This window comes from Lithobates pipiens, unplaced genomic scaffold (assembly GCF_037356315.1).
Source record: "Lithobates pipiens isolate NorthernLeopardFrog02 unplaced genomic scaffold, aLitPip1_a1.2 Scaffold_18, whole genome shotgun sequence".
NCBI lineage: Eukaryota > Metazoa > Chordata > Amphibia > Anura > Ranidae > Lithobates > Lithobates pipiens.
The window spans coordinates 410634057-410657930 of record NW_027507758.1 but is presented as its reverse complement, the minus strand read 5'-3'; the positions used below and the strand labels follow the sequence as shown (position 1 = coordinate 410657930).

The 23874-nt window shown below is 38.7% G+C and overlaps 1 protein-coding gene across 5 annotated transcripts in view; it reads left to right on the top strand.

Moving 5' to 3' along the window:
• The window catches only part of NAALADL2 (N-acetylated alpha-linked acidic dipeptidase like 2), a 1383985-nt gene that overhangs the window by 258669 nt on the left and 1101442 nt on the right, over positions 1 to 23874 (top strand). For 3 of the 5 annotated variants that reach the window (XM_077487950.1, XM_077487951.1, XM_077487954.1), the window contains one exon: positions 18262 to 18309. The gene's annotated coding sequence lies outside the window, so the exon portion shown is untranslated. Of the gene's footprint in view, positions 1 to 589; positions 662 to 18261; positions 18310 to 23874 lie in introns of all 5 variants that reach the window. The other 2 variants (XM_077487952.1, XM_077487955.1) reach the window with 1 other exon arrangement.

The window sequence follows — 23874 nt, the reverse complement described above, 5'->3', positions numbered from 1 at the left end:
TACTCTTAACATGCAATTATCTTTATCTCAACTGGAAAGTCTCATGTATAGTAGCAATATATCTGTTAGAACACAATGTGCTGGGATTCTGACATGGTAACATGACCAGAATTGTGGAGTTATAAAGAGTTAACTGGACTCCAAAATAAGTAAAACCATATAATTTCTCATAAACACGATAAATATTACAAGACAACATAAATACAGCAACCTGCAGTGCCTTGCAAAATAATTCACCCCCCTTGGCTTTTTACCTATCTTGTTACAATACAGCCTTTAGTTCAATGTTTTTTGTTTTTTTTTAATCCAAATTATATGTGATGGATCAGAACACAATAGTCTAAGTTGGTGAAGTAAAATTAGAAAAATATATACATAAAACTATTTTTAAGAAATAAAAAATGGATAATTGCCATGTGCGTATGTACAGTATTCACCCCCTTTTGTTATAAAGCCCATAAAAATCTCTGGTGCAACCAATTACCTTCAGAAATAACATAATTGGTGAAATGATGTCCACCTGTGTGCAATCTAAGTGTCGCATGAGCTGTCATTACATATACACACCTTTTTTTTTTTTTTACCACAGAGGCTGCAACGCCTAAGCAAGAGGAACCACTAATCAAATACTGCCATGAAAACCAAGGAAATCTCCAAACAAGTAAGGGACAATGTTGTTGAGAAGTACAAGTCAGGTGTAGGTTGTAAAAAAATATTCAAATCTTTGATGGTCCCTATGAGCATCAAATCTATCATAAACAAATGGAAAAAACATGGCACAACAGCAAACCTGTCAAGAGACGGCCGCACACAAAAACACAAGGAGGGCATAAATCAGAGTGGCAGCACAGAGACCTAAGGTAACCCTGGAGGAGCGGCAGAGTTCCCCAGAGACTGGAGAAACTGTACATAGGACAACAATAAGCCATACGCTCCATCGAGTTGGGCTTTATGGCAGAGTGGCCAGAAGAAAGCCATTTCCTTTAGCAAAAAACAAAATGGCACATTTTTATTTTGTGAAAAGGCATGTGGGAGACTCCCAAAATGTATGGAGGAAGGTGCTCTGGTCTGATGAGACTAAAATTGAAATTTTTGGCCTTTAAAGAAAACTCTATGTCTGGCGCAAACCCAGCACAGCACATCACATCACCCAAAGAACACCATCCCTACAGTGAAACATGGTGGTGGCAGCATCATGCTGTGCGGATGTTTTTAAGCAGTTGGGACTGGGAAACTGGTCAGAGTTGAGGGAAAGATGGATGGTGCTAAATACAGGGACATTCTTGATCAAAACCTGTACCACTCTGTGTGTGATTTGAGGCTAGGAAGGAGGTTCACCTTCCAGCATAACAATAATCACAAACACACTGCTAAAGCAACACTTGAGTGGTTTAAGGGGAAACATGTAAATGTGTTGGGATGGCCTAGTCAAAGCCCAGACCTCAATCTGTGGTCAGACTTAAAAATTGATGTTCACAAGCGCAAAGCATCCAACTTGAAAGAGCTGGAGCAGTTGTGCAAGGAGGAATGGGCAAAAATCCCAGTGGTAACATGTGGCAAGCTCATAGAGATTTATCCAAAGTGGCATGGAGCTGTGATAGCCTCAAAAGGTGGCTCTACAAAATATTGACTTTAGGGGGATAAATAGTTAAGCACGTTGACTTTTTCTGTCCTATTTGTTATCTGTTTCACAATAAAAAAAATCTTCAAAGTTGTGGGCATGTTCTGTAAATTAAATGATACAAATCCTCAAACAATCCATGTTAACTGCAGGTTGTGAGGCAACAAAACACAAAAAATGTCAAGGGGGTGAATATTTTTGTAAGGCACGGTATACAAACCCACATGTGAAAAAGTGAAAATGAATTAGCTACCTAACAAAGTTATGCAAAATAAACAGTGGGCAAAACCACTTAGGAATAGTGAAGGGGTAGCAGGTTCACAGGTGACAGGTGGAGGAAGTAGGTTCAGGCTAATTGGTTCAAGGAGAAACAGATCACAGTAAAAGGGCATACTGGTAAAACACAGGTGTCCTGTGTTTTGCCTTCACAAACAAAAGTGGATAATTCTATAGTTTTTGTATTTTTTATATCTCTGCCTGCTGTCATTCCCATCATTTTGATAGTGATGCAATATACATGGAAAACTATAGCGTATAAAAGACTGCATAAGTTCCCCCATAGAAATATGCTAATAATCATTTGAATTCTAATTTATGTAAAGATTTGCTGAAAGCAGTTCTCTCTGAGATGTTCTGCATCACATTTCCCTTGTAAATATTGCCTTTGTATTGTAGCCTGAATCTACATATGCCTCTCATTTCGAAAGTGTCAGTTTGCCCTCTGGCTATTACAGTAGAACAGCTGTGACTTGAGAATCCAGCTTTGCTACTTACATTGCACGAATTGTACTTAACAAATAAGTATTTTTCCTCTCATGTCCCATAACAACATACTGTTGCTAGAGGTAAATAAAGCAGCACGTTGTCTTTCAATTTGGATGACAATTAAGAGATATTTCTTTTCTGGGTTATCAAATACTACTGTAAACTTATTTTATAATATATGCAAATCATTTATTTGGAAGCAAACAGAGTGCATGATTTATCAAAGTGGCAGGTGCTGCAGCTGTACAAGTTACTGGCACCTAGTTTATGGCAGCCAATACCAGGCAATCCATCAAGTACTGATATTGTAATGAGTCTAGATTAAAATGATCCAAACTCTATATCATATTACCACCAACATAGAGTCGCCAGCTCAGCACCAGAACTTACACGTCCATTTAAGCAAGCCAAAAAGCAGTTAATGATTATTATACAGCAACCCTTCCCTTTGCTGCAACCGTGCACTGGAAATTGCATTTAAAATATTCATTATGGTTCACACTCCTTGATGTTCCTTTATCAATAGAAATATCCTCATCTACTAAATAGATTAAAGCCTAGTATAAAGGGACAACCACGGGAAAAAAAGGAGCATGCTTGGTGTGACTTTTGTGCATTATTTAACAATACCAAAAAGTGGAGCCACCCAGAGAAACTCTGAGAGCATCTACAAGAATTTACAGTGTACTAGAAATTAGTTAAAACTGTCATCTTGCACTTTTACTACACAATCAGGAAAACTAGTGGTTGTGTGGTATGGGGACAGAATGAAACACTCCAAAAAAGTAAATGCTGAATATATAATTCACAGAATTGACTAAAAATCAAGTGGCCCAGTATACAACAAAAGCTAACATGTTTCAGCTTGCAAAGTCTAAGCCCTTGTACACACAGTCGGACATTCCCACAACAAAATCCGTCCGATTTTGTCCGAAACTTGTGTTGCATACACATGGTCGGACAAAGTTGTCGGAAAATCCGATCGTACGTAACGTGACGACGTTATTTCGTTACGACGGGACTACGTTCAGGCTAGTAGCCAATAGCTTTGGTCTAGGAATTTGATCTGAGCACGTGTGGCACTTTGTCCTATCGGAATTCTCTACACACAATCGGAAAAAGTCAGATTGGATCATGTTGTCGGAAAGTTTTATAGCCCAGCTCTAAAACTTTGTCCGTTGGATATTCAGACGGAAACAATCCAATGGAGCCCACACACACAGTCGGATTATCTGACAACACGGTCCGATCGGACATTTTCCGTCGGAATGTCCGACAGTGTGTACAAGGGCTTACTCTTATCTATTAATAAGGCTTTGCAAGCGGAAATGTGTTAACTTTCTGGTCTATACTGGACCACTTGATTTTTAATAAATAAACTCTGCTTAATATGCATGGACTCGAGCGTTGACTTTTTCAAGTAAGTGGATGGGGCTGATAACAGCACAGCTGGAAGACTGACATCTGCTGCATGAGCATTATAGCCAGTGGGTAGAGCTAAAACTATTTGCTTGGTGAAAGCATGTAATGCTCCGTCAAGCTTAGATAAAATAATGTTGTGGCCTCATCTGTTTTGAATCCATAATAGCTTAGGTTTACACCTTTATATCTGCATTGTCCTGCATTATTGTGTGTTTTCAATGACCGTGTGCTGTCATTGAAGTCTATGGGGACAAAATTGCACATGTATGCACCAAAAAATACCTACAATATTTTTTCTGACACCATGGAGCACGGGTGTGAAAAACTAGGAATACCAATTCCCTTGTTGTCCATTTTTAAATCGCACAGGGAGACTGTTAACAAGTTCTTTAGAATTGTATTTTTCTGTAACTAACTCTTGTACATGTCTTATGATCCTGAGACACAATTTAATGAAAAAGTAATGGCGCTATGATAAAGTATATAAAGCAGGACCACTGAAATCAATAAATGCAGGATATGGAGGAAGATTTTAAAAATGTGTCTGTAAAAGGGTTGCTACAAAGCAGCCAGCAGAAAGTACAAGAAAGCTTTTTTTGAGGAGACCAGAGCTATATCAGGGCTGTAGTACCATTGATAAGAATACGAAGAAACTTCTCTAGATTAGGCTTAAGGAGATAATTAATTTTATATTTTCTGCAAATATTGTACTCTTAGAAACAAAAGATACAATCATGTTAGGTGCACAAGAGTGAATAAAGCATTTTTCTAATTCATTTGCAGATTTTGGTGTAAAGGTCTGATTTCATGCTTCCTGCCTGCTTATATTTGTTTACATATTATTAATTTTAATTCACCTTTTAAAACCTGGCAATAAATCCAGAAGATTAATGCAGGTAATCTACGTGATGTCAGGATTGTAGTGCTTCACTGCCTTGTAGAAAAGAATTGTAATTTAGAATTCTGAGACAAATGAAACAAATATCAAGCTGAGTATACCAGGCAATTATAGAACATTTACAACTGCTTACACCACTAGAAGTAATGACTTTACCTTTGAACTCTGCAACTTAAGTAATATTAATTCAATTGTTAAAGAGTGCAAAATAATGTTCATTTGTTCTCCTGTGTGCATTATATAAACATGTTTTTATATATTAATTATGTCATCAAGACTAATTTAAATTGCTTTACAAACACAATATATCATAGACATATTCAAAGACAAGGCAAAGAGTAAAGGTAATTATAAAGGGTTGTCAATCCTAGCAGTCAAACCTAGGTTACCTTTTTCTGATGTAAACACTTTAAAGGTAAACCCTAGCCAAAAGTTTAAAATGAAATATTCAGAAGTATAGCCCCATCCACTTATTTGAAAAAGTCAATGCTCGAGTCCATGCATATTAAGCAGAGTTAATTTATTAAAAATTAAGTGGTCCAGTATAGACCGGAAAGTCAACAAATTTCCGCTTGCAAAGCCTTATTTATAGATAAGAGTAAGACTTTGCAAGCTGAAACATGTTAGCTTTTTGTTGTATACTGGGCCACTTTGTTTTTAGTAAATTCTTTGAATTATTTATTCAGCGTTTACTTTTTTTGAGTGTTTCATTCTGTACCCATACCACACAACCACTAGTTTTCCTGTTTGTGTAGTGAAAGTGCAAGATACCAATTTCTAGTACACTGTAAATTCCTGTAGATGCTCTCAGAGTTGCTCTGGCTGGCTCCACTTTTTGGTATTGTTAATTAATGCACAAAAGTCACACCAATGCTGCTCCTTTTTGATTATCTTATCCTGTGGTTACCCCTTTGTAAATTAACCAATATGAATCATGCCGTGTATAACCGCTAGTATCTCTACTTCTTGCATTACCAATCACACTCAAAATTCTAAGGTTTAAATCTTACTGGTGCATTTAGGTAACTTGGGATTTTTGTGTGTAAGAAGCAGCTAGGAGCAACACCAGCAGGTTGGCTGTTCTATACCTCTGAACATTTCATTTTACATTTTTGGCCAGGGTTTACCTTTAAAATATTTACATCAGAAAAAGGTAACTTAAGTTTGACTGCGCTAGGATTGACAACCCTTTATAATTACCTTTACGCTTTGAATTGTCTTTGAATATGTCTATGATATAATGTGTTTTTGAGTGCAAATAGGGCATTCTCTTTGCAAGGGATGTTAAACTTTGAAAGGAAATGTTCCCCAGAACTCTGTGAATGTGATGGAATTTACCTTTGCAAGAATATCAAATCATGTGCAAATAAAATATAAAAATAGCATCATCCACAGTGTGATTGGATGATGGAATTCAGCATAGCTTTACCTCTGGGGATAATTTCCTTGCAACTTGCAACATTGGAAAATGAACAATTGATTTGCCCTTTGTAAATGAACTCTATGATGCATACTCCTCCTCTTTTACTATTTCTGTGTAAACGTGTGTGTGTTTTTTCTGCATGGTATCACACAGAATACAGAATAAGGTATACCAAGTAAATTTGTTTATTTTAATACAGTCTGACATGTTTGTTGAAAAGCATTCATAGCTCACTGAAATCTTTTACTTTTTAAAAAAATTTAAGGGCCTCTTCTCACCTATACATTTGATGCTTAGGTACTGTATTTTATGTGTTAATATGAGCTGTGTTACGGCAGCCCATTCAGCCCAGCCCAGTCAGCCAATCTACAGAAGCAGAAGGAAAATAGGACCTACCAACGCACAACACAGAATACCATGTGTTACTGTTTGATATAGTAGAATGTGGTAATACACATGCTTTACCTCCACTCATATGTGTTAAGCCAGTCTAAATTGAAATATGAAGTTGCTGATCTTTGAACTTTGAACATTGTCATTGATTTAGTAAAAAAACAAAAACAGTGTTAAGTGTTATCTATTGTGTCTGGTCAGTCCAGGATAGTGGCAAAGATATAATCTTAACTACTTGGCAGCCGCCCTATAGCCGAAAGACGGCTGCAGTGCGGGCCTTATTTGGAGGCAGGCCTGGACATCCTTCTGAGCAAGCGCAGTCTGCACGACCCGACAGCGCGCTCTGTGATCACTGAGTCTGAGTAAGGGATCGATCCCGGTCCCTTACCATGTGATCATCTGTCAGCCAATGACTAAACAGAAATTTGGTAATCTGTATTTTTTCCCCTCACACTGAGAGCGTGAGGGGAAAAAAAGATGATCACCAGCTTCTGTCAGAGGGACATCAGCCCCTCACTCAGAAAGCCACAGCTGTGCCCACCAATGTCACCTGCCAGTGCCCACTGTGCCAACTACCAGTGTCATCTACCAGTATCCATGGTGTCACGTATAAATAACGGTACTGCCAATCAATGCCCATCGCTGTCTAATAATCAGTGCCACAGATCAGTGCTGCCTATCAGTGTTACTAGTGCCTACCAGTGCCTATCAGTGCCACCTATCAGTGGCCTTCAGTGCCACCCATCAGTGGCACTTATCAGTGCCATCTATCAGTGCCCATTATTGCTGCCTTATCAGTGCCTATCAATGCCCATCAGTGCTGCCTATTAGTGCCCATCAGTGCAGCCTCACCAGCGCACATCAGTGAAGGAGAAAAATTACCTGTTTTCAAAAAAAAAAATTCAAAATTTCGGTAACTTTTTGTTTTATTTAGCAACAAAAATAATCCAGCAGCAATTAAATACCACCAAAAGAATGCTCTATCTGTGTGAAAAAAAATGTAATTTGGGTAAACTGTAGCATGACTGCGTAATGGTCATTCAAAGAGTGACAGCGCTGAAAGCTGAAAATTGGTCTGGGCAGGAAGGGGGTTTAATTGCCCATTAAGCAAGTGGTTAAATGTAAATTAAATAAAACTCATGTCAAAGGTCAAAATGCTATCACAGCTTGGCTTTCTCATATTTTAATCTGTTCTTTTTCTTAGGCACTCGGTCATATTTATATATTACACAAATCATGGCATCAATACTTTATCTGCCATTTCTAGTATCATAAATCATATTTTTGAAGTAGAGCTGTTATTAAATATTATACCTATAAAGTAATGCTGCCACTGTAGTTAAAAAGTAATTGCAGCCTTTAAAAACCATAAGCATATATTGCCCCAATTAGTTAACACTATGTTTACCATGCAATTAATATAGTTACTAATACACATGGACTAAAGCATCCTGTAAAATAATCAACTATAGGTCTTTTCATACAAGAGCTGTGGCCCATGCAACACAAATGATCCATTTTTGTGGCTGGAGCTGCTGGGAGCTGTGTGTAGGCAGCCCATGTTACTATATGAGGAGACAGCAGCTGTATAGAAACAGTCACTCATTCTAATTTGGCATGCACACAGGGGTGGATGTGCAGCCACTCATGAACATAGTCTGCATTTGAGGCTGTTCATCCGCCCGTGCATGCCTGTCAAATTAGGACAAGTGACTGTGTGTGTACAGCTGTGGCCTCATACAATAACATAGCCTTCCTGGAAGCACCAGGTCAGCTCCAGCAGCATAAACAAACCCCCCTCTAATGCTATAGGGGTCACAGTGCATGTGTATGTTTTTTTCTTTTTGGATAGAGTAGGGGCAGATTGAAAACATTGTACTTTTTTAGGGAGATATCCCTTCACTTCCTGCCCTGTAGCCTTAACAAGAAGTGAGAGAATATCTTTCCAAAGTGGAATTTCCCTCTGTAGCCAAGTGTTGGTCTGCAACAACATGGGGAGGAGATGTTGCCCTCTATCTGCCTCCTTCTCTGTGATCACTGTGATATCATTGTTGTGCTGCACCAGTCTCCTCTGGCCTGGAGAGCTAAAGTCAGACCAGCCCATAGACTATTATTGCAGAGCACTTGGAACCCTAGGAGTTGCATTCCAGGGAAGGAGCCATGTAATGAAACAACTGACTTTCTGAACTACATAGTCCAATAAACTCTGGGCAGCAGTTGGGGGCCAGGGGGGGGGGGGGTGTTTTTAGCCTGCTTTCTTGGTGCCAGGGAAGTCTGTGCATACACAGCTACCAGTATACATTGCTGTGAGCAGAAAGACAAGCCAATTATATGTGATTATGAGATTGGGAGAAGAGTCATCAACGCTTAAACAGCACCATCAGCCTGTTTTATTTTCTCAGTTGTCGCAGGGAGATCAGAGCATTCATCTGGCTCTCCACTCCAGCCAAATGAAATTCAGAATCACGGGGATGAATCTGAGGGGGCCTTTTCCACCACCAGAGCCTACCACCACCTGTAAGTTTCAGAGGGTTACTGGTCTGCCTTTGCACTGGTAGCAATAACAGAAACCTCTGAGAACAGGACATTTAGTGAACCAAATCAAAATTTCTAAACCAGACCTGTACCCTACTTCTGCCAAATTTTTACCATTACCAACTCTGAGCCGCGATTACACCAAACTTACCACCTCTGGTTCGCTCCCTCCAGTGCTAAAACTGTGCCTCTTCACACCTCACTGCATGTAGGTTCAAAATACTATTATAAAGTGCCACAATGCTTAAGAGGCCCCAATGATGGCAGACAGACGTTCAATTCCAAGGACTGCCCCTCCCATAATCCATCTTGCAAATTCCCCATTACCCTTTTGAGAGATTCAATCCTTGATGGTGCCTGTCCAGTTAGTTAAGGCCTATCATAGCTGCCATTAATGAGTGCTGGCAGTATAATCTCTGTTTTTTGGTAAATCAAGTATTATTACTGCACATTATTGCATTTTGGGTGGCATTGCTACTATTTATGATGATTTGGATGCTACATGCTATTTTATACTTGGCCTTTATTGTTAGCCATCTTTTATGCTAAACCATGTTACCACAATCACCAGTTGATGTGCATGTGTTTGGTTATCAACCTTACTGAGTGACAATACTTTAAAATTACCCTCGCTAATTGGATTTGTGCCTACTCTTTGATATAGCACTACTATCCAGTATCAGGAATAACTACCAGTGTTTCATTGTATTTGCTTGCTGTTTTACACACCTTGTGTGTCAGAGAGGGGCTGAGGCCATTGAGAAAGTATTGGCAATGAACAGAGGACCCATCTTGACCAGCAGCTCCTGTAGTGGTAGCACTACACCTCTTAGGTCATTGTCACAGGGCTAATTAGGTTCAATGGAAGAAGTCCTCCCCTATTTCTGCTCTTGTATTCTGTTTAACTTGCATTCCTAGTGATACTGGTGATCAGAACAGAGTGGGTGAATTTCCCTAACAGATACAGAGACACCAATAAAAGCCTACATAACATAGCCAGCGATCCTTTAATAATTTGCATTAAAAATAGATTTTAGTTACATACACTCCCAAATATATGTGGAAGCCACACTGCCTTGTTAATATCCCTCTATAAAGTGTGATCCCCAAACTCTAATCAAACAGAGCTTCCATCTTGGGACATACACAGCAATAGATATATTAAACACAGATATGCCTGGGGTAGCCCATTCCTCAAAGGTACAAAAAAAAACAGAATCCCAGCACAGCACAATGGCAACTGAAGAAGATGTCCAGTATGTATCTTCACCAAATGCAGCAGGCAAAATAAAAATGGCAGATGCTTCAATCAATGACTAGTTCCTAATATAGGGTGCACATGGACAGGGCATTTCACAAAAAAATACAACCGACACATTTCTCAACATACCAGGTAATCAGCAAAAAAATAAAAAATAAATGACTGCAATGTTAACAAATGTCTTAAGAATGGGTAATGTGAATATTTTGGGGGTGTTGGGGACAGTCACACACAAATTAACTTACATATATCAGTATCTGGAGGAATAGTGAAGCTGGAAAGGTAATTAAGGTGCATCTTCTACAGGGTGCTGTCAATTTTTTTCTACTACAGAGTTCTTTTACATTTTTGGGGCTTATGTAGGTTATATGCTGACCTTATCAAATGAGGCACGTGACCTCATTGCTTAGAGGTGCTATTAATTAAGGAGATTTATTATGTCGACCTTGGTTCACAGCAAAAATCATGTTTTAGTTGTTTAGTTGTATTCTGTAAACTGAAAAATGTTAATCATTTCTCAAGAAAATTAGTTGCAAGAGACTGATCTGCGTGAAAGCATTAGGCTGTGTTCACATCTCAGCACCGAGCGGCTCACATCAGGGGTCTGGTGCGTGCCTGTTCACCGTTTCTGGTCCAATTTCAGCCCAAATTTTTGGCTAAATTCAGACTTGAAATGGACCAGAAGACGCACAGGACTCCTGTGCAATTCGCACCAGAGCCTCTCTGGAGATGTGTGAACCAGCTCCATAGGGAAACCAGCATCCAATTCACAATAGTATAAACCCAGCCTTAGGCAGGAAAGTGAAATATCAAGTAGATGTACTTGTATATTGAAGGTGCACAAGGTTTAGGACCTACTTCCTCTCCAGATTATGGGCCAGGTGGAGATGACTTGTGGCTGTTAGGAAGCCAGTGGATACTAGATCCCTGTTAACTGGCCTGAGCAGGCAGCTATTACAAATAGCAGTGATAGTAATACTGCTGCTAAATGTAGCATTTCCTGCTGCAGCAGAGGTTTGATGTTCAGCAAAAATTTAGACCAAATTCAGGTTTGGTCTAAACCCAAAGCTCCTTCTAACGCTAACCACTGTAAATATCTGACAGGTTTAGTTATATCACTTAAAAATATTCTCATGCAATTGGGGAATAATGCATTTAATTTATTACTCTAATACACATTTACCTTTTTACTGTTATGTAAAGTAAAAACATTTCTTTAAAGGGCACTTTTTAGTATTTACAATGCTACATACAGTATGCATGTGAATATGCAGTCGAAGCGTGCGTCTAAATAGCTGGACATTTTTTCCACATAGCAGCTAGTGGCATGAGACTGGTAAGCAAGGATAGAATTACCACCTGTGTAGTTGAACAATGGCCTCTGAGGTCACAGGGAGAATTTCAGAACCCATTTTCTTTAAACCTGATGATTTATATTATCTTTTTTATATATTTGTGATACAAACATGTCCCCCTTTGTTGTAGTAGTATTGCAAGGGAGTATTCCCATCTTCCAACATTCAACAAACACATTCATTAATTCTTTGCTGCTTTTTTTAGGTCTTTGTTCTAAAACAATTTTTAATTAAATGCAACTATCGACTATTGGCAAAATTAATCAATATTGGCAAAATTATTGCACACATAAGGGGCCCAGGATTAATGTAAGTACTAGCTTGTCTCTGATGCATTTGGTCATACTTCTGAAACTGATCAGACAATGACCACAGACTCCCCCTCCTCACTTGCTCCTTGACAGGACTCCTAGGATTTTGATAAGTATCTAAACTTACTATGGAGTGGAACACTTAATTGGCTTTCATTGGCCACCCATTTGCACAATCATCTGCTGGGAACATTTATGTTTCATGCCTTATTTATATACAACTCCAGAGTCAGACTTTTGGAATTTGCTGGACTGTATGTCCCTATGATGGAGAACAATTACCATATCTGAGACAACTCTGGCAGATCAAGTTCTGTTATGTGCATGGAAATTTCTTGTTGCTGTGTTTCCTCTGGAATGTACATACTTGGTATAGTATGTTCTTAGGCCTCCTGGGGTGGAGACCCATGTTTATGAATCCTAATAGACCAGCATTTGGATCCCTATATACGGTACTAATATATGATAAAAACTAAATCTGTATGAATCACACAAGATTTTGTACTGTTTCCGCATATTGAATTGTCATCATTTGATATCCAACTGCAATGTGGAAACTTCATTGTCCCTCATGGTGAGGAGATGCATGTATGGGTTGTGGATGCAATGCGTTCCATCCAGTCTCCTCTGAGATATAAAACTAAGTGTTGAACACATCTTAATTTGAGATACACTTTATATTGCATTGAAAAATACTGACAAGCGTGCAGAGAATTCTATCTGAACAAAGTGTGGCATGCATGCTATATGGACATTTAGGACCAGGGTATAGGATAGAGGGGAAGAGGAGTGGTTTCTTCTTGTGTTTTTGTTTTTATGACTCATTTTAATAGGAGGGTAATTTGTTCAGCTAAATTGCTATGATTTATTAGACATAAATATTTTTATATTTCTATATTATATTGGCATCTTTTTTGGCCAGGTTATTCATTTAGGAAAAATGTATTTGTGAAGTATCGTAGGTAAGGTGGTGTTTGAGTCTCAGCCATGTTTTAATATTTTTTATGATTCCCAATTCGATACAAAGGAGTTGGTTTACTAAAATTGGAGCGTGCAAAATTTGGTACAGCTCTGCAAAGAAACCAGCTTCCAAGTTTTTGGTCAACACTTACAGTAGTTTTAAGTTGGAATTGCACAGAACGGCCCCGAATTACTCTTCTTGGTTTCCCCACCGGTGCTGCTGGCTCCTCCACTCTCCTCTCCCGAGCCATTGACACAGACAGCAGATCTCCGTCTCCCCTTCGCTCCATCATCATAGGTAAAAAATATTAAGCTTCTAATGCGAAGTTGGAAGCTGATTGGCTACAATGCACAGCTGCACCAGATTTTGATTTGATAAATCAAATAAAAATTTGTAAATCAAACCCAATATTGCATAACACACATGGGTGTAATTCCCCAAAAAATTTCTTTTGAAAATCAGAAGCTTTATGCATTTTGTGATCCGATGGTGCCACCATTGAATTCAACATTTGACCAACCAAGCCTTCAATTTCACCTCATGTTGCTACAGAAAATAATTTTCATAGATGAGGATCTTGTTTTCATTCCAGGTCAGAGCTCATGCACATTTTTTTCAGTTATATTTCTCGCAAGATTCTCCCATCATTGACTAGAAATTTGTTAATTTTTCCAAAAATTTCCAACATGCCCAATCACGCAAGTTCGATGGCCGCATGAAAATTTGCCATTGCTGCAGCCCACTAAAGGTGCAGAATTAAAAAGGAAATTCTTACGGTAGTTACGAGTTTCATAAGAAAATTATTTTGGAATTCGACCCATGTATGGCCTGCTTAAGTCTTATTATCAGTTTTCTAATTTAAAGTGGTTGTAAAGCCTAAAAATGTTTTTACCTTTAAAGAATTCCTTGCTGAGCTCAGTTTCAGGGTCTTTGCAATCTTCTTAAAGCCTAAGCCATCTTTATGTAGAGCAACAATTCTTTTTTTCAGATCCTCAGAAAGTTCTGTGCCATGTTGAACTTCCAGTGACCAGTATGAGAGAGTGAGAGTGATACCACCAAATTTAACATACCTGCTTCCTATTCACACTTGAGACCTTGTAACACTAATGAGTCACATGGCATCGGGGAGAGAAAATAGCTAATTGGGTCCAATTTGGACATTTTCCCTTAGGGGTGCACACACTTTTGTTGCCAGTGCTTTAGACATTAATGGATGTATGTTATTTTGAGGGGACTGCAAATTTACAAACCCATTATACAAGCTGTGCACTCACTACTTTACATTTTAGCAAAGTGTCATTTCTTCAGTTTTGTCACATAAAAAAGATATATTAAAATATTTACAAAAATAGGAGGGGTATACTCACTTTTGTGAAATACTGTATGTATGTCACAACACATTGTCAGACTCTTGCTGTAATTGTACTAATTGGAATGAGTTTTCTCCTATTTGTAGTTACTGAATGAATAACTACAAGCTGGGATGAAAATTATGTATCTAGTAAATCAGTCCCTCATTTAATAATACTGTATTTCGAAATCCTAGAAAGCAGTGTGAAATGACCTGCCACTGAGTAACCTGCAATAAACAGATACAACTATTTCTAAATTGACCTGTGGTTATGGCATATCTTTTACATTTTAAATTTATTTTTTAGAAAATAAGGGAAAGCACACTTTATGTGTATATGAATATAAGATAATACAATATTAAATGAGAAATAAAGTTGATTTTTTTTCTGTTGATCCAAGCAGTAGATCTTTGTTTTTCCAAATCCAAGACAAGCTGTCCAATACATTTGGCAGTTAGAGTAGTCTATGTGTCTATTTGAGTCTACTCTGTCCTACCAGGTCTCAACATTGTTGCATGATTTCACTGCAATATGAGCATAACTGTAATCCTGATAAAGATAGTGAAATAATAATGCATTTAAAGGTATGATTGATGAGAAATAAACTGCACTATATTGCCAAAAGCACCTTTGTGCCTGCCTTTACACACACATGAACTTAATGGTATCCCAGTCTTAGTCCATAGGGTTCAAGAGTTGGCCCACCCTTTGCAGCCACAACAGCTCCAACTCTTCTGGGAAGGCTGTCCACAAGGTTTAGGAGTTTGTCTATGGGAATGTTTGACCATTCTTCCAGAAGCGCATTTGTGGACAAGAAAGCCTGGTTCACAGTCTCTGCTCTAATTTATCCTAAAGGTGTTCTATTGGTTTGCAGGCTAGTCGATTTTCTCACCCCCAAACTCACTCATTTGCGTATTTATGGACCTTGCTTTGTGCTTTGACTGGCCTGCACTGTTCATGTGCATGTAAAGGCAGGCGCAACAAGACCTCACAAATGTGCTTCTGGAATAATGGTCAAATTTTCCCCTAGACATTCTCCTAAACCTTGTGTACAGCCTTCCCAGAATAGTTGAAGCTTTTATAGCTGCAAAGGGTGGGCCAACTCAATATTGAACTCTACTGACTAAGACGGGGTTACCATTAAAGTTCATGTGCATGTAAAGACAGTTCCCCCAATACTTTTGACAATATAGTATATGTGCAGCCCCATTTCTCAGCATGATCTGGTACATTTCTGTTCACTGGTTTAGGACCAAATCATGTACCAATTTTTGCCTGAATTCGCACCTGAACCGGACCCAAACACACACAGGACCCTTTTGGAATGCTGACCATGGTCGCCCCAGACATGTGTGAACCGGCATGTCATGTGAATTGGATGCGGAGAAAAACCAACATCTAATTCCCACATATGTGAACCTGGCCTTATACCATTTCAGTAATCAATTATTTCAGAAAGTGTGGGGTTTACACAGTGTCCTTTATCAGCTAACTTAAAGTAGTGTTAAACAAAAAGCCAAAAATGTCACATATTGCAGATTACCAATCATTAGATATAGTGGCTGTGTTAATTTTCTTCTTTTAGGCTTTTCCCCTTTCTGTTTTCACCTAGTGATCTGGCCAGTAACACTCCTGTATTAGAGTTGCCGCCAATTTGGACAACAGCATTGTCAGTCTGAAGGGGAGGTTGTGTTATCTGTATTAGCAGATTTAAATACACTAACAAATTGAAGCCAAATGCCAGCTAACACTTTATAAGCAGTTGCACATCTTTTCCTTTTGGGATAAAGGTTTTCAATAAAAAAAAAAAGATAATTTTAAGCACCCTACTAGTGTTAAATGGGTTGTCTCATCCCTGTAAATTTTCTTTTGAAAAACGGCAGACTTACTGGTTGAACCTAGACTGCAGACATCACATCTAAGAATTTGTAAGTTACAATATAAAAAAAGGTTTGCTTTAGGGATTAATACTGCTTTAAAGGGGTTGTAAAGGTAAATGTAAATTTTTCACCTTAATGCATTCTATGCATTAAGGTGAAAAAACATCTGACAGTGCCTGCACCCCCAGCCCCCCGTTTTACTTACCTCACCCCTCGAAAGTCCCGCGCTCGTCCCCCGATGTCCTTTCCACCGTTCAGCCCTGCCGCTGATTGGCTGGAGTGGATGGATGGGAAGCAGCGCAGCATTGGCTCGCGCTGCTGTCAATCACATCCACTGACGTGGAGCGCCGGGGGGCGGGGCCATGTGATACAGCGAGCGGCTATAGCCACCGGCTGTATCACGGGAGCGCGCCCGCAGATGCTTCTCACCATGCGAGGGAGCTCGCATGAACGTGAGAAGCACCTGCGGGAGGAAGCCGAGACAGCCCCCGAGGGACCCTAGAAGAGCAGGTTCGGGGCCACTCTGTGCAAAACGAGCTGCACAGTGGAGGTAAGTATAACATGTTTGTTATTTAAAAAAAAAAAACACTTTACAATCCCTTTAAGTTATTACAGTATTACATTGTTAGTGCAAGCTTTGGGGAAACTTTGGTCACTTCAGATTTTATATAATTCTGCAACAGAATTATATTTTGGGGTTTAGAACAATTTTCAATAATTATTTAATTAACGTTTGAACAAGGATCCTAAAAAAGGCTCCTAATGCTTGCCTCTGTAATAACTCAGGTTAGCCATTGCAACGTATCACTTAAATTCAAAACTTTATTATATACTGTATATAGTGTATATGTGTGTATATCTATATACCTATTGCCACTTCATCATTAGATTTTTTTATTTTAATGTTCATGTTCTAAAGAAACCAAAGCTTTCGTTTTGGATAAAATTCGATTTTTGCAGCACCATTACTAAAAAACTACCAAGCTGCAATCATACATTTTTAAAGTGTAGTTGATTGTACACATATAAAAGTACTGCAATACATTCTATCTTTAGTGATGATTACTTCTAAATCCTGCAATTATTTAAAGAATAACCTCTTGATTAGTGACTTCAGATCTATTATGTTTAGTTATTACATCAGTATGGTAGCATTTTCATGGTAACAAGGGACATAATTGTCATGAAGATTTATTTGAAGAATGTGAACACGTTATCAAGCAAGGTACTTCAAATGTACCTTACAAGCTCCCAGTGTATTATCAACTAATTAGGTACTACAAGTGCATATAAAATGCTTACAAAGGCTGCACAACCCTCTAGCACAGTCTTTTCCTAAAATTAAAATAATGTAGCAGTTATTTGTTAAATACAGTTATTATTACGGATACATTCTTACGTGCTGTTATACATGTGTTAACCATACCTGTACTTCAATATGGAAATACATTTTAGAAAACCCATGGAATAGTAACATGTATCTTGAAAAATTCTTGTCAGTTAGAGGTCTCTACATCGCAAGACATTTTCACATACATGACTAACAAAATTGCAATTTTGCTAATTTTTACTCTTGTCCACTGTGTGTACTTTAATACAATAACAATGTACTGCCTACTTCATTGTTGACATATATATTATGTGCAGACCCTTTTGCTAACTTTAAAAGAAGCACAACTACAAAAATAATAATAATATAATAAATAGACTGATTCTATAAAAAGAGAACTAATTTAGTTATGCAATATTTCTATACAGTGTTAAAACAATGTGTTTTACTAACAAGTGTTAATAATTTGAATAAATATATGACCATAATTGGAGAATATATTTGGGGTACATAGATACACCCCATGTAGGTGGGCCTGTTTTTCTATGGTGGTAAGCCCTGCTGGGCAGTCTATTGGTTCAATGTAAACATTGCCCGGTCATATCCTGTTTTGTATATAATATATATATATATATATATATATATATATATATATATATATATATATATATATACTGTAACCATAAAATAAAACAAATTGCCTATCGCTCTACTGTATATCTCCATGTAACTTTGATTTGTGCTGCTCCCACAGGCCTGGTGTAATATCTGAGCGCGGTGAACAGAGAGGTACCAGCTAAAGGTCAGTATTGTCTAAGATAATATGAAGGTGTTATTTAGTAATATAGGTTAAAGCATTCTTTCAGGTGCTGTCAGAGTTAGTCAGAAGTACTAACATTACCAGGGCCCCCCCCCCCCCCCCCCCATGCAATTTCACTCTCTACCAGCTCTGAGACATACAATAAATAGAAGCTAGACTTAAAATCAGTTTACTGTATCAGATCAGGCAGCAATTGCGATTGGTTGCCAGTGGTTACAGCATATCATTACTGCTTACTGACTGGTTGCTAGAGGTTACAGCACACATTGCGGTTCACTGATTAGTTGCTAGAGGTTACAGCAAATGATTTCTGATTGTTAATTGGTTGCTAGAGATTACTGTACAGTAATACTGCTCACTGATTGGTTTCTAGAGGTTACAGTATATTATCTCCTCAATGCAGGGGGGCATGATATACATATGAATGCCACCTTTTTGTACATATTAATGCCACCGGCCTCAGCTATTGACTTATTAATGCCACAGTTATTTACATATAGCTGCGCTAAAACTTATAAAACAAAATTATAAAGTGACATAATTTTTCTAATTTACAAAAAATCCCAAAAACATGCAAAAATAGTGCCAAAGTAATGATTTCCAGGCATATAAGCAGTCCAAAGAAAAGGAAAGATGGATAGGATGCTGAATCTTAGTCCATTTTCGGTGACTCTCAAAAACCACCCTTTACACACGTAGCAGGTGCACCCAGAGTAGAAAGAGATTATCCACCACCAAATTAGAGGAGGCTTACTAGCTGTCAAGATCTCTTTTTAAGGAGATCATACGGGCTTGTAAAATGTTACGTTCCTGGTCCCCACACTGGGCTCTGTTGGTAACACCAATCTATCTGCTCCCTCTTTATGGTATATCTCGTTCCACCACAATCATTTAGTACGGCAAAGAGAGAAGAAAAAAAGCTCCCATAGCATAATTCCGTAAAGATTTATTAAAATATAAAAAGTAAAGTAACAAGGGTGAGCGGCGTGCTGACGTCACCGCATTTCCACGTTAATCCGGAAGGACGGGCAGTGCAAACAAGAGAGAGCCGGCCGGCTCGTTTTTTATACGCTATACGCTTACACTCTGCTGGGAATTCGTGAGTTGTTACTTTACTTTTTATATTTTAATAAATCTTTATGGAATTATGCTATGGGAGCTTTTTTTCTTCTCTCTTTGCCGTACTAAATGATTGTGGTGGAACGAGATATACCATAAAGAGGGAGCAGATAGATTGGTGTTACCAACAGAGCCCAGTGTGGGGACCAGGAACGTAACATTTTACAAGCCCGTATGATCTCCTTAAAAAGAGATCTTGACAGCTGGTAAGCCTCCTCTAATTTGGTGGTGGATAATCTCTTTCTACTCTGGGTGCACCTGCTACGTGTGTAAAGGGTGGTTTTTGAGAGTCACCGAAAATGGACTAAGATTCAGCATCCTATCCATCTTTCCTTTTCTTTGGACTGCTTATATACCTGGAAATCATTACTTTGGCATTATTTTTGCATGTTTTTGGGTTTTTTTGTAAATTAGAAAAATGATGTCACTTTATAATTTTGTTTTATAAGTTTTAGCGCAGCTATATTTTTTGATTGTTGTATATTGTGTGTGTCTCGCATTGGGTTGCAGCAAGAACTTACTACTGTCAGTATTAACACTAATATCAAGTTTTTGTTTTATTTACACTTGATTTTTTCATATATATTTGTCTAGCACTTTGTTTAGACCAGCGCTGTTGTTCGAAGGCTTTATAGTTATTTACATATGAATGCTGGTTATTTACATGTAAACACAGGATGTGCAGGTGAGTCATCTGTACACAACAATAGGGCAGAGTTGGGCAGCATTAGTACCAGCACTTCACACTGAGATATCGGGACACAGCACGGGACTAAAACTTCAAGGCATAAGGGAATTTAAACTGGGATCATTGGAAAGTATGAGGCAGCTGCTTTGGGCCCCACAACAATGACAGGGCCTGACAGGGCCCAGGGCAGCTGCCCCTTTTGCCCTGCCTTAAAGACTTCCCTGAACATTACTTAGCACTTTTTTGGGGTCAGGCACAGCCATTAAGGTCTATGTAATAAGCTGCTTTAGTGCAGATTGTTTCACCTAATTGACCTCCCTTCTCAAACGGATGTCTTAAGCACTGAGGTGGTGCAAGGAGCACTTGAGCTTGGAGCTTGTGCAGGACCACTTAATGTAAGCTTGAAGCTAGTGGGAATATTAAGAAGCCTAGGCAGATATTGGTAGGGACATTGATAGAATAGGAAATTCCCTTCAACACGCCCAGATAACCTTTAAGTATTAACATTGCAGTGATAACATTAACGTGATAAGTGCTTATTTCATGCATGTAAATAGAACTGCTAAGTAGGTAGTAATAATAAGTCTTTCAAAAATCCCAAGATGCCTGGCTCTTAAGTCAACGCAAGTGGGGATCGGTGGGAGTCCCAATAGTATATTTTTGAGTTTTACAACTTTAAGTCTTGAGATGCCTGGCTGGTCCACCTCAGTATTCAACAGCCTGCTCGCATAATCTGCTTTTTTTGCTTACAAGATGGGTAATACTAATGGTAAGAGGATAACCCCACCATCTTCTAAGCCTTCGTGTAAAATGTTAATATTAAACAAAAGAGAGCGTAAATTGTTTAGAAAAATGCTTAAAACAAAATCCAACTCTAGATCACTACAGACCATGTCACCAAAACCCAAAAAAAACATGCAGGGAGTTTATTGCCAGGGTATCACTCTGGGATTATTATTATATGAATCCTTAGGTGAACATGGTAGCGGAGTACACTGAATCTATGCACAGTTCCAATCCGTTTCCCAGGGATGGTTCTAATGATGAAATTCATATGAACATGATTAGGGGTTTATGTCTGTGGGACAAGGAAGCATTCCCTTTCTTTAGACAAGACCCTGAGTGGGACATGGTATATATGAGAGAGGGAGGAGAAAGTTGGTTGACATATGCTCTGAGTTATGTTCCCATACTGACTACACCTCCTGCATCCTTGGTTTCTATGCCCCTATTGAGCCCCAACAACCCATTTAGGGATTTACCCCTATATACTCCATTATGTCCCAATTTATCTAAACAAGATGACTTAGACTATATAATGAGATGTAATCAGACATGGTCAGCCACAGCCTGTACCCCAGAGAGAGGTTCAAGAAGCCACACAGGAGGTGCAGGCAGCCTCCACAATACAGACATTGCCAGCTCCTGTATTCCAACAAGTAGTCGGTCCAGATCAAGTTCAGTCACCTGACTCTTGGGTTGACTCAGAACTTGTAATGGACACCCCTGAGCATGCCACTGTGAAAGTTTCTCCCCCGTGTCCAGTGGTACAGTCTGTGGGCGTTACAGTCCCAGCTCTTACTCTGCATACAGTCTTTTTTACCTATGTCACAGAAATTAGCTAATGCTTTGACTAATTTGAGAGATGAATCAAGGAAAGATTTGGACACAATGAGAGCAGTCCAGAACCCCTATGAAAATGACACCTACAGTTCAGGAACATGAAAATGAATGAACTAAACAGGTACAGAGAAAGGATAGGGACAGTGTTATTGAGATAGCAGCTTTAGAAGCTGCCTCTTAACATCGGGAGGGTACTTTACAAGAAGGGTGGTAAAGCCTACCCTATTTCAAGTGAATTTGTTTCCAAGTTAAATGATATTGGACTCTTTCCCACATCCTGTCCCACAAAAGGATTATATGGGTTTGTGGGGCTGACTTAAAAGAGTCTTGGATACTTTCACAAAAAATGTCTACAGTAAATATAAAGATACCCATACCATGGAAAGGGCTTTTAAAAAAGTAAAAAATAAATAAATAATGCAAACAATGTCCCTTGATCAATCACGATGACCCCTTCCTGACAATGTTTTCTTGCCACGCTGACCACCAGGCACTCGACAATGTTGACACAATCCATTCCCAGCACAAAATGACAGATTCCCCGATGTTGCATTAACATGTTCTCGACCAGCCGTCGCAGTTATACAGTGGCAGGTTGACTCCCCTGGGCGAGCCATTGTACCTGTATGTCGGCCCTTTAAGACGCTGTAGGAGATGCGCACACCTCCTACAGCATGTCCCCAGGGCCAATGTGAGTGCCCGGTGGGCGTGATGACTACTGGGTACCTGCGACCGCACATGACACGCTCATGAGCGAGAACTGGGATATGTCTGCGTAAACACACAAATCCCGGTTCTTTCAGGGGAGAGGAGAGAGATTGTTTGTTCATACTAAGCATTAACACTGATCTCTCTCCTCTCCTAGTCAGTCTCATCCCCCTCACAGTTAGAACACACCTAGGGAACACAGTTAACCCCTTGACAGTCCCCTAGTGTTAACCCCTTCTCTGCCAGTAACATTTATATAGTAATCGGTGCATATTCATAGCACCGATCGCTGTATAAATGTTACTGGTCCAAAAAAATGTGTCAAAAGTGTCCAATTTGTCCGCCACAATATCACAGTCCAGATAAAACTCGCTGATCACCACCATTACTAATAAAAAAAAAATTATAGTACAAATGCTGTAAATTCTATGAATCTATTCCCTATTTTGTAGATGCTCTAAATTTTGTGTAAATCAAAATATACGCTTATTGCATTTTTTTCACCAAAGATATTTAGAGGAATACATATCGGCCTAAACTGAGGACATTTTTATTTTATTTTTAAAATTTGGGATATTTATTAAAGCAAAAAGTAAAAGATATTGTGCTTTTTTTTCAAAATTTACACAATTTTTTGGTTTATAGCACAAAAAATAAAAAAAACTGCAGAGGTGATAAAACAACACCAAAAGAAAGCTCTATTTGTGAGGAAAAAAGGACATACATTTTGTTTGGGTACAGAGCCGCATGACCACACAATTGTCAGTTAAATCAATGTTTCGTAAGGTGGTGGTGGCACAAAGGGTGTTTCTGTGGTGAAGAGCTGCACACGTGAATACTGAAGGATTATTGATTGAAAAAGGACTGATACCAATATTGGGACTAGGGATAGTATCCCATTCCCATACACACACGCTATTTGAGAGTGTATATGGATTGGGAATAGGGGGGTGGTTTTGGTATATACATTTTTTGGGCATTTTCTTTAGCGTTTTTTGTTTTTAGATTTTTGTCATTTGTGTTTACATATGCATGCATTTTTATGTGCAGGAGCAGATGGCACTTGTTGAAACATTTTTGCTTAGAGGTGATTGTACTAAATGCACAGTGGTAAAGCTTGGATACATATATTTTTTCACAAAAAGAAAGACAGGGGTCGCAATCTACAATTTAACACATATTTTTTCTCACTTCATAGAAGGGGCTTATTGAATTGCAGCACACTGGTATATAAACAGATAAATATTTGAGCACTGGTATTTTTTTCTTTTTATTATATTTTATTACAAATCTTTATAAAAGAACAATAGCTTAAAACAAAGTTTACAGTATCCTGTGTCATTGGCCACATAACTATTCCAGCCAAAAATGCGCAATGGTGAAACACCGTCCATATACTTTGTATCCGT